The sequence below is a fragment of the Pempheris klunzingeri genome, chromosome 9 (genome assembly GCF_042242105.1).
Source record: "Pempheris klunzingeri isolate RE-2024b chromosome 9, fPemKlu1.hap1, whole genome shotgun sequence".
Lineage (NCBI taxonomy): Eukaryota > Metazoa > Chordata > Actinopteri > Acropomatiformes > Pempheridae > Pempheris > Pempheris klunzingeri.
In genome coordinates, this window is record NC_092020.1 from 3,384,386 (window position 1) to 3,397,946 (window position 13,561).

A 13,561-nucleotide genomic window follows, 5' to 3' on the forward strand; every position below is an offset into this window, starting at 1 on the left:
GCAGACTGCAGGGCTGATACTAGTTCAGACTTCTTATTTATATCTCATCCAAATGTCAAATCATTATAACTTAAAACCAAATTTACTTAACAGACATCTCATAAATGATTTGTTTCACTGCTTGAAAGTGTTTTCTGGATGAGTGTCTCATATCACTTTGCGTGTCCTGTATTTTTCATAAACAACAGCTGATGGCCTCTTTAAAGGAAAAGGCAAAGACCTCAACAAAGGTTTTGCTTGACTTGTGGTGTCTTCAGATATTGTGCTTATTTACAAGCTGATAAAGAATTGTAATTGCCTGAATTATGTTCAGGTAAATCAGTTTTAATTTGCTCTTTAATGTGAATAATTAAAGGATACTCTTGGTTTATAACTACTTGGGTCTTATTTTTTACAGGTAGGGCTATCATTGCTATCAGTTATGACCATGTACTCAATAAAGTAGTGGCTGACAACTGGAAATACTGACATCACCACAATGAAATCCGACAAGCCAAGAAACACGAGCAGCCGGACAATGAGGCCAGTTGTAAACCAGACCTCTGTACCGGGGCTGTCGCTCCTTCCAATATTTAGGTTAGAAAGAATTAGAACAAACACGGCAATCAGCAAATTAGAAAAGAGCCTCACCCATGTCAAATGTCACATTACAGGGTTTTTTTGTCAGGAAAAAGAACAACAGTAGCTGAGTTTACACTGTTTATAGGACTTTATAGTATGACTATATATATTTTTTGGCTATTTGGGGAAATCACCTATTAGACTTCCTGCAGTGGTTGGCAGCCTCACTCTGAAGTCACTGCACCTGGTCAAGAAATAGTCCCAACCTCCACCAAATAAGATGTAACAAGTGAAATAGTTTTTGTTTAACCTTCAGACAGAGCCAGGCTAGCCGTTTTCCCCTGCTTCCTGTCTTTATGCTAAGCTAACCATCTCCTGGCTGCAGCATCACGTTTGATGGACAGACGTGAGGGTGGAACCAATCTTATCATTTAACTCTCAGCAAGGATTTTTACTGAAAAACTGTTTTTCCCAAATGTCCAGCCATCCTTTACCTTTAAGAGTACATTACTACCGTGACTGATTGATGGCCAAAACTATGAAAATAAGACCCAGGAATTATCCTACAAAGTGAGGCGTTGCATTATGGAATATGAAGACCACGATGCATTATCAACAGTTACCTCTAATTTGGTGTACTGTATTTATTTTGTTATGTGCTACTTTGCTTCATTGGTTGGCTACAGTGTGCATTCATGACATGACAAAGCTGTGGGTGTTTGTACCTAAAACGATCTGTTTAGAATATCTGACCGATGAATATATATTGTTATGTTACATTCATAACAGTATAGCCCGTCAGAGGAAACAGTCGTGCAGTGTCTGCTTCAGCCGTGTGGAAATATCTCAGTGCACAGCTTAATAAAAGTGTATTCGTCCATCTTTGTGTGGTGTGTTTGTGACTGGCTGCACGGCTTTGACCTCCACAGATCAAACTTCCCGAAGCGCATTTCACACCAGAGTCTAAAGGGTAAAACTTAACAGGACCAGCTGTGTCTCGTATCCAAAAATTTCACTCTCAACACTGGTGTTCATGTGTCTGTTCAGTCTGGTGATGTATTGCCATCATTAGCAGAGTGAAAGGCCCAATCTGGAGTCATGAATAGCCTGGAATGATCAAGTAAAGCAACCACTGTGGCACCTCATTATCCCCACTGTCAGCTTTGCTTCTTTCATTAATTGCGCTGAAGCCGTTTTTCCACCCTCAAATGAGTGACTGAGCTCTTTAAACAATAGCTAACAATGAGCATGAATAACGTAATATAACCCAACATGGGTTTTGGGTCGCGCCTGAAACGCAGAGACTGAGGAGATTGTAAATTTCAGTTTTCAGTGCTTCAGTGACTTTGTGTATTCAGGATGCATCTGTCACGAGAACTTGCACGCCCTAATCTGTTCAGATGCTTATGGGGAGTGAGAGGGAGATTGAGGTAGTTAAAGTGTGGCAGAGCAGCGACAAGGACATGTGATGGATTTTGTTTTGCCAGGCCCAGTTAGCCCCCCCCACACCCCCTCACACCCCTCCACCTCCAGATCTGCCTGCAATTTCTTCACTGATTAATTAAATCAAAATCGAAGTTGATTTGGAATTAATTTTCTATTTATCAAAGATAATGAATGTCTCTGAAGATGTGCCCGCTCTTCAATAACCATAAACAAGATGAATTTCAGACTAAAACGGTTTAAAGTGATTTAAGAGTCAAGAGCAACTGTCATTAAACAGCGAGTCTCAAAAGATTTAGAGGATAAAGTTTATGCTCATTAGAAGTATGAAAAAGTGTAAATACAGTAATGATAACTCTTTGGCTCTCTGAGACACACACACACACACACACACACACACACACACTCACACACACACACACACACACACACAGTCGTCCTTTAAAGCCAGCTTTCTCTGGGCCCCGGACTGTCCTTGCCTCTGTGAAACCTCCTCAAGCGTGCCACGGGAAGGGAACAGCAATTAATTTGACTGACATCATTCAGGATGATGGCTGAGGTGGCAACAAGACAGGGCGTGTGTGCTTATGTGTGTGTGTGTGTGTGTGTGTGTGTGTGTGTGTGGTGGAGCGCTACTATCACCTGCTCCAGCGCCCAACCCTGCAAGAGTCCCTGCAATGTCAACCGCTCTGTAAACACAGAAAAATTATTTCCTTTTGCGATCTTTTTGTTCCAGCGGATCTTGTGAGATTCTCAAAGCGATACTGTCTTTTTAGATTGGCACATCGAAGAAGCGATGTTAGACGTGGCAACTTCAGATGATGCTAATGACTGGCCCTGGGGAAATGATTTACTGAGACAGGGAGAGAGAAAGAAAGGGGCAAGGAGAGAGAGAGAGAGAGAGAGAGATTCTTATGTAAGTATCAAGCAACTTCAAAAAAGAGACTCAAAGGATGCTCTGTAAATATCACATAACCCACAAGTATCACCAAAGTCAGACTGCTGTCACATCTATAATGAAGCATCCTCTGTGGTCACATGCTGTTTGCTTATAGGCAGGAAACACCTGGCCATGTCAAAGTGGATTTTTCATGTAGTCAAAGATTTCTCTTTTTAGGCAGGATCACGGGGAATTAAAATGCAATTAAACAGTTTGCAATAATCTGTATTACTCTGCATTAAATATGTATTATTCATGACTGGCAGAGCTATCATAATTGCGCTAGAGTCTAATGCATTTTTAATACCTCACACAACACCAAGATAAGCATAATTGAGAGCGACCGTGTTGGTGACTCCAGCCAAAGTGCGTCAAACAGAGCTACATGTTGACAGACATGAATGCACTTTGCATGTTGAAAAATGCTTCCTGTCTCTTTGTCCGTGCCTGGTCTCCTCGGTCGGGATGCTCTGTACTCATTTTCAACTGATTGAGATGGGAGAGATCAACAAGACAAGCGCACGTCAGGCCACTACAGCAACGCCGCGTCCTCGTCTAGGAGAAACGTGCTCATTAAAGGGGGTTGAAAATTAGCAGTCCTCTGAATAGATTCAGAAGGTATGCAAACACATGTAATCACAGGAGAAGGCTATTTCATCCAGTGTTTCAAAAATAGATACATAAGCCTCTGCCAGAGATCGCTCTGCTCATCTTTTGACCTTAGGTGTTTGTCCTTTGCAGTGAAGCCCCCCCATTCCTCCTCCTAGTTTACTCTTGCTCTTCATTTCTCTTTCTTATCACACCCCTCCGCTCTCTTCCTCCACCCTCGCTCTGTTTACTGTTTGTGCTGCGGGCCGCTGGCAGTGCCGTATTGCCATTCGTCACTCCAACTGGCTCCAGTGGAGAGGACAGGCCCTCTGACCCCACCACTGGGAAAGGAGCAAGGGAACGAGGGGAAAGCAAGAATCACAGAGGGCTCTTCAGAGCCGAGACAGAGGAGATGAGTTATTACAGAAGGACAGAGAGGGGTTGGCTTAAAAATCAGGGACTTTCTGACTTCTTCCACAAATCGAAATGTAAATCTGAGTATGCAGATGCACAACATATTTATGGACATAAACATAAAGGGATTTACTGAGGTGTTGGGCCACCAGAAAAGCTTCTCTGTGCTTCAGCATCAGACCATCCGAGTGTCTGGAACTCTCCTGGATGTTTTCATGATGGTGGAACCGGTGAATGGTGTCCCATAGGTGTTCACTTATGTGCTGCTCTAGTGACTGTGAAGGTCAGATCTTATGAATCACACAATTTATTTCATACTCAACAAACCACTCAGTGACCTGCTCTGTGTGGATGCATTTGCATTCATTATGTTGCTTCACATGTTTAATCAAGCTGTTCCCTTAATTTGTCGCCCATCTGTAAGAGACAGGAAGTGAGAGTGAGTGAGAGCTGCTGCACGCGGAGCTACAGCAGAACTAAAGGGCTTCTTTATGAGAAGATCACATTAATCCACTTAGCTAACTACTTGTTTCACATCTCACTGCACTCTCTCTTTTATATTCAAAGCCATGTTTTTGTTATATTTTTAGGTTTTTGTTCACTGGCACAAACCTCAGAGCACCAGTGCTGACGCCTAAATCACCTGAACTAAATATTAGACAATATAATCCCTCATAAACTGATACAGCTAGCAGTGTCACACTGTGTCATGGAGGGACCTCTACTGGAGATGGGCCGAAAACGGAGATGAGTTGACCTGGGTCTTTCTAAAATCAGCTCGATCAAATCCTCCAGAGAAATGAAGACAGATTCCATGTATGGGCTGCATAATTGCTCATATCACCCTCATCTCTGGCCTATCACAGATTGTCAGTGAGGCGGAGTAGAAAACATCACTGAAGCATGTTAAACGAGTACAAGCCAAGTCAGCGAAGGCATATCAAATTATACAATGAATAACAAGCCGAGTGCAAATAAGGCTGGCTGATAAATACTGTTTTCAACAGGAGTGACGTCCACTCCAGACACACTCCGCAGCTTAGCTGAAGAGAGGTGCTGTCTGGCAGAGACCACTCTGAGAGGAGATCGTGCTATTAATGATGCCAGTGTTCATGCTCATGCTGGTAGGATGCCCCATGGGTGAATTGTGACGAAGCAAATGCTAATCAGCTAGCTTGTGGGGGAGAGCAGATGTGTCTTATTTCTTTAAGAGGACAACATCAGCAGCAGGAACTGACAGAGACGGAGCAGCACAGTGATTACTGACAACTACGCAGGGAAGCTGTGAGATGGTTGTCTCTTCCACGTGGGGCTTAGGATAGGTGCATTGCACCATGTGTGCCAAGCCACGCTAATGCAGCGCCAAGACTCTTTGTACAATGTTAAATTGTTGGCCTGAGTTTCAAAACTACAAATCAAGCGATATATGATGCCTCTTTGCCAAAGGCTGCTTGGGAAACACTACACAAGTAAAGGTGATGTGTTACTCTCGCACAGTTTCATTTTTCACGCCCACATGAAGTGGTTACACATGGCAACGCTTGAAAACATCTGGTGACAAACTCTTGCTTTCTGCTTGGGTACAAACACGATCTCCCTCAGAAAACTTTATTAGTTTGAAGTTCTGCTGTAGTGCACTTTATCTCTGACCTTTTCTAACCAACTTTTACATTCCTCCAGAGCAGAGTTGTGGCTCAATTCCATACCACGGATTTATTTTCACTGATACTTTTTTGAATATGTGTGTTTATAGTGGAAAATTGATGAAATTGAGTAATTCAAAGATGTCAGTATGCATACTAAATCAGCTTGGGGTATTTTTGAGAGTGTTGCTGTTAGACACTACTCTCCCACACACAGGAAATTGAGAACCTAAATCAGGCCCAGCCTTGTTTCAGCTGACAGTAAATGTATAACTGGGTCAAACATCGGGCTACTTATAGCTCCTGGCTTGTGTGACTGGGGTAAAAAATGTAAATAATTGGTAATTACACTGTAAATCACTAATTAGAATATGTCTCGTTGGAATACAAAAACAGACACTGCACAGAATCATAGCCGGGGGGGCCACATCTCCCGAGAGAATATAAAAGCCAAGCATATTTTTTAGGTTCTGCTCTGTGCATCTGAAAAGGGGATTAACAGAGCGGGAGGGTTGTACAGACGACCACTCAGCAGCAGACATCCCACTCGAGTGATGGCACAGTAACAAGCTGAACAAACATCCCCAACAGAGAGACAGAAAGAGCAGGAAGGAGGAGAGGGGAGGGAGATAAGGACAGCGGGACAAAAAGACTGCTTGAGAGTTTCGGAAGAAACTGGGAACAGACTGTGACAAGGCGTACGATAAGGAAATAGCTTTAGAGGTGTTACTGTCCACTCTCTCCTTACACTAAAGCTTTGGCAAAAATGTACATCTGTGAAGTACAATTTTCATACTTAAAAACAAGGTGAAATAAATACCAGCCAAAGAGGAGAGTCAGAACAACACAGGCTCACTTGAAGGATCCAGGAATAGAAACACCTCAAACATTCATTATTGCATCAGGATGGGACTGTGTCTGTGCATCTGCGCGGGTTTTTCCAATTCCATAGGACGGAAGCAGACGGCAGATACAATTTGATCTATTTTAGGAAGGCACTTGTCAAACAGGAGCACAGCAGGAGCATTTTTTACCCCCTGGAAAGTTCAGATGGGACCACGCGAGCACGAGCAGATGCAAACGCACACACACACACACACACACAGAAGAGACACAGCTGGGTGACTGTGGGAGCAACACAGGATTTTGGATCCTTCATTTGGTCGTAATGAGAGAACCAAAAAACGTTTTGCAACCTCGGTTTCTGCCACATAACTGCTTAATTGAGCGTCACACTCCAAGTCTTTTCTCTCACCTTCAGAGAAGAAAGAAAGAAGGGGGCGGCCGACAACTTTTCTGTGGCCTTCACCTAACGGGCTGTTTCTTTATTTTATTTTATTCTAACAGCCCTCCACTTACACAGTCACCTGTGTACAGCAGCTACATGAATAAAGCAGAGAGCAGAAAAAAAACCTCATCGCCAGCTGACCAAATGCTGCCATAACCCGTGTAACCTGCTATAAGCAACTTTAGGGCTTACTGTGCATGTAACATAATATGACTCCCATAAGAAAAAAATCTCTTTTTCCTGCTGCTCCTCCACTAAGAGGACAAAGGTCGAAGTCGGCTACAGAACAGCCTCCCTGCAGCCAGTGAGAATTCAGTGCTGCTCAAGGATACCACAGTAGGGTGAATGCTTGGGGTCTTGAACCTCCCTGATGCCTTTTTACTCCTGCATGACAGGAGTCTGCCTGTTAGTGGACAGATCTCTCTTCAGCTGTGTCTGATGATGGCACTGGATGAAAAATTTCAAAGTTGTTACAAGTCATCCTGAGGGGAACAGGAATGTCTGAACCAAACTTCATGGCAAGCCACTGTTGACACGTTTTACTCAAAGCCACAAATGTGAAATGTGACTCTGCTGGTGGAACTAAAGTCGAGGGGATCACCACAATCATTAGGATTCTTCATCTGGGAACCATGAACGTCTGCACAAAAATTTGCACCAATACATCTAGTAAATGAACTGATTTTTTCCCCCCCAGAATAAGTGAAAACCTTGACCTGGTGTTGACACTGGATTCAAAATCAGTGGATCGCCAAAGTCTGTTGGATCATCCTCTGGGGACAATACAGTAAATATTGAGATTTGTTTGTCTGTAACCACAGCAGTAACCAGTGGACATTAAAGAGTCCCCAGTGTGGCTGACGCTAAGGGGGTAAAGCAAATACATGTTCAACTGCAGCCCTCAGTTTAATAACAGAATCTGCATTCAAAGGGTTTACATCAACATTGGGGAGCAAGAGAGGAAGTGGAGATGAACGTTTTTTTCGGAGGACTATGTTAATCTTCTTTAATTGTCCCATCTGGAAGTCTGCTCCCCTGCTTAGCCCACTTTCTGTTTATCAATAATTCAATATGTGACCAGACAGGGGGGGTCAAGCCTGCTTTGCTGAATTATATGCTTTACAAGACTGGTTACTAGGGCATACTCACCACCATTAAATCTGGTAAATGTGGACATGTTTAATGTGAATGGAAAATGGAAAAATTAAGCACAAGCCCCTCTCAGTCCTTTCATGATGTACCAGAGAGACCACATGGGCCAAATTGCTGGAATCTGAAGTCTGATAACTTCAATTGAAACCACAGCATCACTGGGAAAGCAGACTTATCTTTATGACTTCGATCCACCACAGAAAAGATATATATCTCCACAGATTCACTGAAGACAAAAGAGGAAACATGTAAGCGGCTAAACGGAGCCAGCACTCTCCCATATTTACTAAAACTCAGATTTCGCTGTCTAGAACATCTGTGGAATTTAATCCCCATCGCGTGCGTCCGTGTAAATCAGTTTTTCAGTGTATCTGGGTGCATATCTCATGTCAGCGAGTGTGTTATTAAGTTACCAGAGAGTGTTGGAGGGCTAGGTCTCCTTCAGTACAATAGAGGCCATGGGGGAGATTGATGACTCATAGGATCTCAGGAGACGGAGCGGATGCACAGATCTGTGAGGAGACACGGACAATGGTGAAGGCTACAGATGGCACTGCTCTGAAAAGGCTCGAACAGGGGGGATAAACCTCCCACGGGGCAATGTATGGATGTCACTGCAAGACGCTAATTCAGCTGACATTGGTGTGTCCTGTCTGGAGGAGTCACTTCTGAACATAAAAATGGATCTAATCTTAAAGGTGTGGTACTTTGGAAGCTTACGCTGAAAGAAATCTGGAGAAAAGAGGGCAGTATGTACAAGAGGTACAGTACAATAAACAGTCACTAATGTAAGGTCATGCTGTTCTTCAGTCTCAGAGGTCACCACCAATGCTGTGCCCGGATGAGTTCATCTCAGGCCTTCAAACAAACATCGGGGCTCCGCAGGAGTAGACAAACATACAGTCATGTCAGTGCACACAGTATTGAGCTGCTGCTGCATAGGGGGTGTGAACAGCTTTCCTACAATAACACCCTGGGAAATAAAAGAAAAAAAACACTGCACAGGGTTTAGAGTTAGCGAAGACAGAAAAATATACAGGGTGAGAGAGAGGCAGTAAAAAAAATGTCCATGTATTTCAAACCTTGAAGATTAGAACAAATAAAAAAAAGAATAATATCCTGGAGTGTATTGTTCTCATTTCTGTGATGACTTCTTCCCATTGTTGCCATCGCTGCCCCAGATCTTCAAAAAACAAACAAACACAACAAAACCAAAAGAAACAGACATAACCCCAGAGAAAGCTTTCTGTCTTGTAACCTCAAAGCCAAAGCTTTTAGGTGTGTCTTTATGTTTAAGTGGGTCATGCTGTTTGGCCGACCTGATTGAGGGAAATGTCTCTTGAAAACCAGTTGAAAGAACGAAACAAAAGACAGAAACTGCTGGAGGTGGGATTCCTCTGAGCATAGAGGACGCGGCCTGCCTCTGTGTGTGTGTGTGTGTGTGTGTGTGTGTGTGTGTGTGTGTGTGTGTGTGTGTGTGTGTGTGAGCATGCGCGTTTCAGTCAGGACTGTTTTCTCCCACTCAGGAATCTGACAACTTGTTACTGTATATAAAAACCCAGCGCCACAGTTTGTGCAAGTGGCTTACCGGCAAAGTGACGACTGGGGGCCAAATCGTATGATGATTGTTACACTTTTGTGCAACATGAGGAGCCAGAGTGAACTTGAGACTGAGAGGCAGAGATTTTTATCCGCCTCTCTGTCTCAGTTTCATGTCCAGAGGTGTCCAGAGATGCAGAACCTGAAAATCCGCAGTAAAGGTGGAGGATAGATAGAGCGGGGATTGTTCAGGCAAAACACACCTGCTCCACAGCTTTGAAGACGAGATGAAAGCATGTCCTCTAATTACAGCACTTCGAACAACACAAATGTCAGTGCTTTACTGCTCTGGCCTGTGAGGTGTGCAAAAAAAAAAAAAAAAAAAACTACTCTCACTCTTGCCACCTCCTCTTTTATTTGTCATATCTCACATTACTGCCACCCTTGTGAGAAGTGATCCTCAAATTTGTGTGTTTTTCTGCAGTGCGATGAAGCGCGTAGTGTATGTCAGCTTTGCTCCTGTGTACAGTTAGATGCTTTTGCCTAACAGGCTGGGACAGGAGAGGAGAGGGGCAGCTAGAAATCTGCTTTTTTTTAAAAAAACACAATGGCTCTGACTGCTTTGTTTTTCCTTGAGCACATTGTAACAAATTAAATGGCTCCATAAACTGTGTGCGGTCATGTTTAATGAAATGCCGGCGGGACAGGAGTGATTAGAGGGCTGCATATCATTGTGAATACCTGCATTTATGACAATAAAGAGAGGGGAGGAGAGCTACACAGTGTTTCACAGCACTTATTCTAAATCAGATTCAATCTTATTCTCAATCTGAGCAGAAGTGATGCAACACTGCTTTGCAATGATGCATGTATAAGGACCCAAATGCTTCTGTCCTCGCAACACTGAACTCTAGAAATCCCCAATTCCCAAACTCGTGCTATTTACCACCGGCACAATGGAACAAAGCATAAGAGTTTCATCTTTTATTCACTAGGGCACTCATGATGAAATAACCATTAGACATTATCTAAGAGCCTGTAAGTTGCAAATTAGATAGCATGTAAATCTCTATCTAAGATGATATGTTGTTACCTAAAGGGTCCGGAAATGTCTTTTAAATGCCAAGAATAAGTCTATTAATATGAGAGTAATCAGGGCTGTGTGGCCTCACATCAGTGAGCAGCAACAGATGGGAAGCGGCTACACCTAGTGGATTTATGACAGAACCACAAGACCTTTAAGTTTGGAACAGGGTGTCTGTGCTGCCATGCTGATTATACTCTTTGAAGAGCTACCAGTGTTGCTCCTGTCCATCCTGACTGGCCCTGAACACATCGCCTCCTAAAGTGATTACAGTGTTGGGGACAAAATCCACAGTCCTCACTCTGTGCAAAAAACAAAATGTAAAATGTAATCTAGCGTTCAGCCAGGTTCCAGTCATTTTAGTGCAACATTTCCTCTTTAAGTTAATGGAGCAAGAAATCGCTGCTCAGGCAAACACTAAGAGGGAATTTAGTGCTAAAAGCACTGTACCACTGCAAGATACACACTCGATTTGTCTAATTCACACTGCTGAAGCCTCACATTATCATCGGATGAACTTTAGAAAGCATTTCTTCACAGAGGCAGTGTGACGACAAACAACAAAAACTGATTCCATGCCCTTGGATAGACCATTCAGCCTCTGCGTGCTCTTCTCTGCCCCTTGCTCTCTTGGCTGAGGATATAAAGCTCGCCTGACTTGAACCCCCATTGACTATTCAGCCTGTGAGACTTAGATTAGCTCAGTCCATATCTAAATAACTTCTTCAATTTCCATAAAAATAATGTGATTCAAATTTGCACGTCTGTTATATTTATGTGCTTAATCTTTAGAAGACCCAACTTCTGTTCTTCTTTATCGGGGCTCCGCTGCTCCACACCGGGCAGTGATCATTTCCTCCACTCAGGTTTCACACTGAAAACATTTGAAAGTGGAGGCCGGGGTTATTGGGCAATCAAGGCCATTAAAGACCTTCCTATCAGCTTAATGCTGGGTTAAATTCAAAATGGAGGGGAGCAAATGGATTGTGAAATATGTGCTAATGGCAACAAGCTTTCCCCAAGTTTATAGAAGGGGAGGGAAAGAGGGAGACCTCATAATGCCCTGTGCTGTTATCACTCAGTCTACACATATAATTTCACAGAGTTTTGGAGTCAGAAAGCAGGGACAAGGACAATTAAACCACGGACTGCGAAGGGACAGCCAGGTATAATGCTGTGTTACAAAGTTCACAGGGAGAGACTGAGTTCATATAAAGTATACAGTTTAAAAATACTGCTCACATCAAGCGAATGAATCTCAGCCTCTGTGATCTCCAAGAGCTACATGGAAACACGCGTTTGCAATTAAGGCGGCGTGAGATGTGTTATTTGTAGAAAACACTCATTTTTGAACATAATTTCACATCTTTAGAGGAAATTTGGCTGGATAAATGTTTATTAAAGAGTGCAACACCTCCTCACTGGGGCCACCCAGCTGAACATGCACCCATACGACACACGAGGCGCAGGAGGCCATACAGCATCATACCATGCTTTCACTGTAAAGCTCTAGAGAAGATTAGTAAGATAGAAAGTTCAGTGGTTCGACTAATATGTTTTGGTTTGTCGTGCGCAGTTCCTCACTTCAAAGGTTCTTTGATTAATAAAATACAGAAGCTCTGCAAAGCTTGAGCTTTTTAAAGTCTTTAAAGGATACCATGACTTCAGCGCCCAGATGAAACTTTGTCGGAGCTGCAACGTGTAGGTCATTTTCATCAAGGCAAACAGCGTTTCATCGTCCGACACAAAGCTGCCCTGGAACATTTTTGTTTAAATTCAGCTTAAGAGCATTTAACACATGTTAAGCATTCAACATTGCTACACTGTTGTTGGGCCAATATGATTTACAGTTATTATGCTATGGACAGCTAATCCGCTTACGTAATGCCAAACACAGATGGGCTTATTTGTAAATTAGTATGACTCAACGCACTGTAACCTAAAAAATGACAGGATTTGCATACTTTCCTGAGCATTAAATCCAAACAAGAGTAGGAGAGGCAGGTCTAGTTGGAAATGAGCACGTGTAAATGATCACATTCATGCCAAACAGTCGTGGCTTATACGCCACCTGTGCTTTTTCTGCAGTGACAAGTCAAAGTGTCCACAGTTACACAGTAAGATCATAGGAAATGACAGCTGATGTTTGGAGTCACTTCCAAAGAAGATCCATAACACTGAAGGTCATCGGAGAAATTCATCTGCTGTGCTGTGGAAGGGAAGCCTGGAAATATCAGCCCCTATAAGCAGATACAACAGATCTCACATAGCTTGTATGTATGTATGTGTGTGTATGTGTGTATGTGTGTGTGTGTGTGTGTGTGTATGCCACAAACGAGAAAAAGACAGAAGGTTAACTAAAAGCTTTAATGTAATGTCAAACACATGAAATATTAACTTGTAAAAATTTAGACATCAATGAATTTAAGGACCACCATAAATAAATGTGAGTCATTTGGGAATGCTTAGGCTTTTAAGGAAGCATGCGCTTCATCAGAGGCGTCATTCACCTACTGTAGTATAATAGTATAATAGAAAACATCCCTGCATATTCATGGCTAACAAGTAAAACATAATATTGACAATATAACGCTAGGATCTTTCAGGAAATACAAGAAGAGTACCATATACAGTCTGGTATTCTGGTCAATAATGAGATAGACGTGGCCTGATCAATATTCCATTCATTATCAGTGACCTGTGCTGAATCAGCGTTGGCAAACAGCAAAGTTTCTTCTCGATGCTGTATCCTTGTCCTTCCACAGAGTTTCTTGTGAAAAGTAAAAGTTTGGAAAGATGATGAAGATTCAGCTCATGCTTCAGCTAAGGCGCATGACTGCCTGATACACACACTTTATCTTATACACATCCAGCTGCACAGCATTTCGTCTGTGTACCGCTGCTTCCTC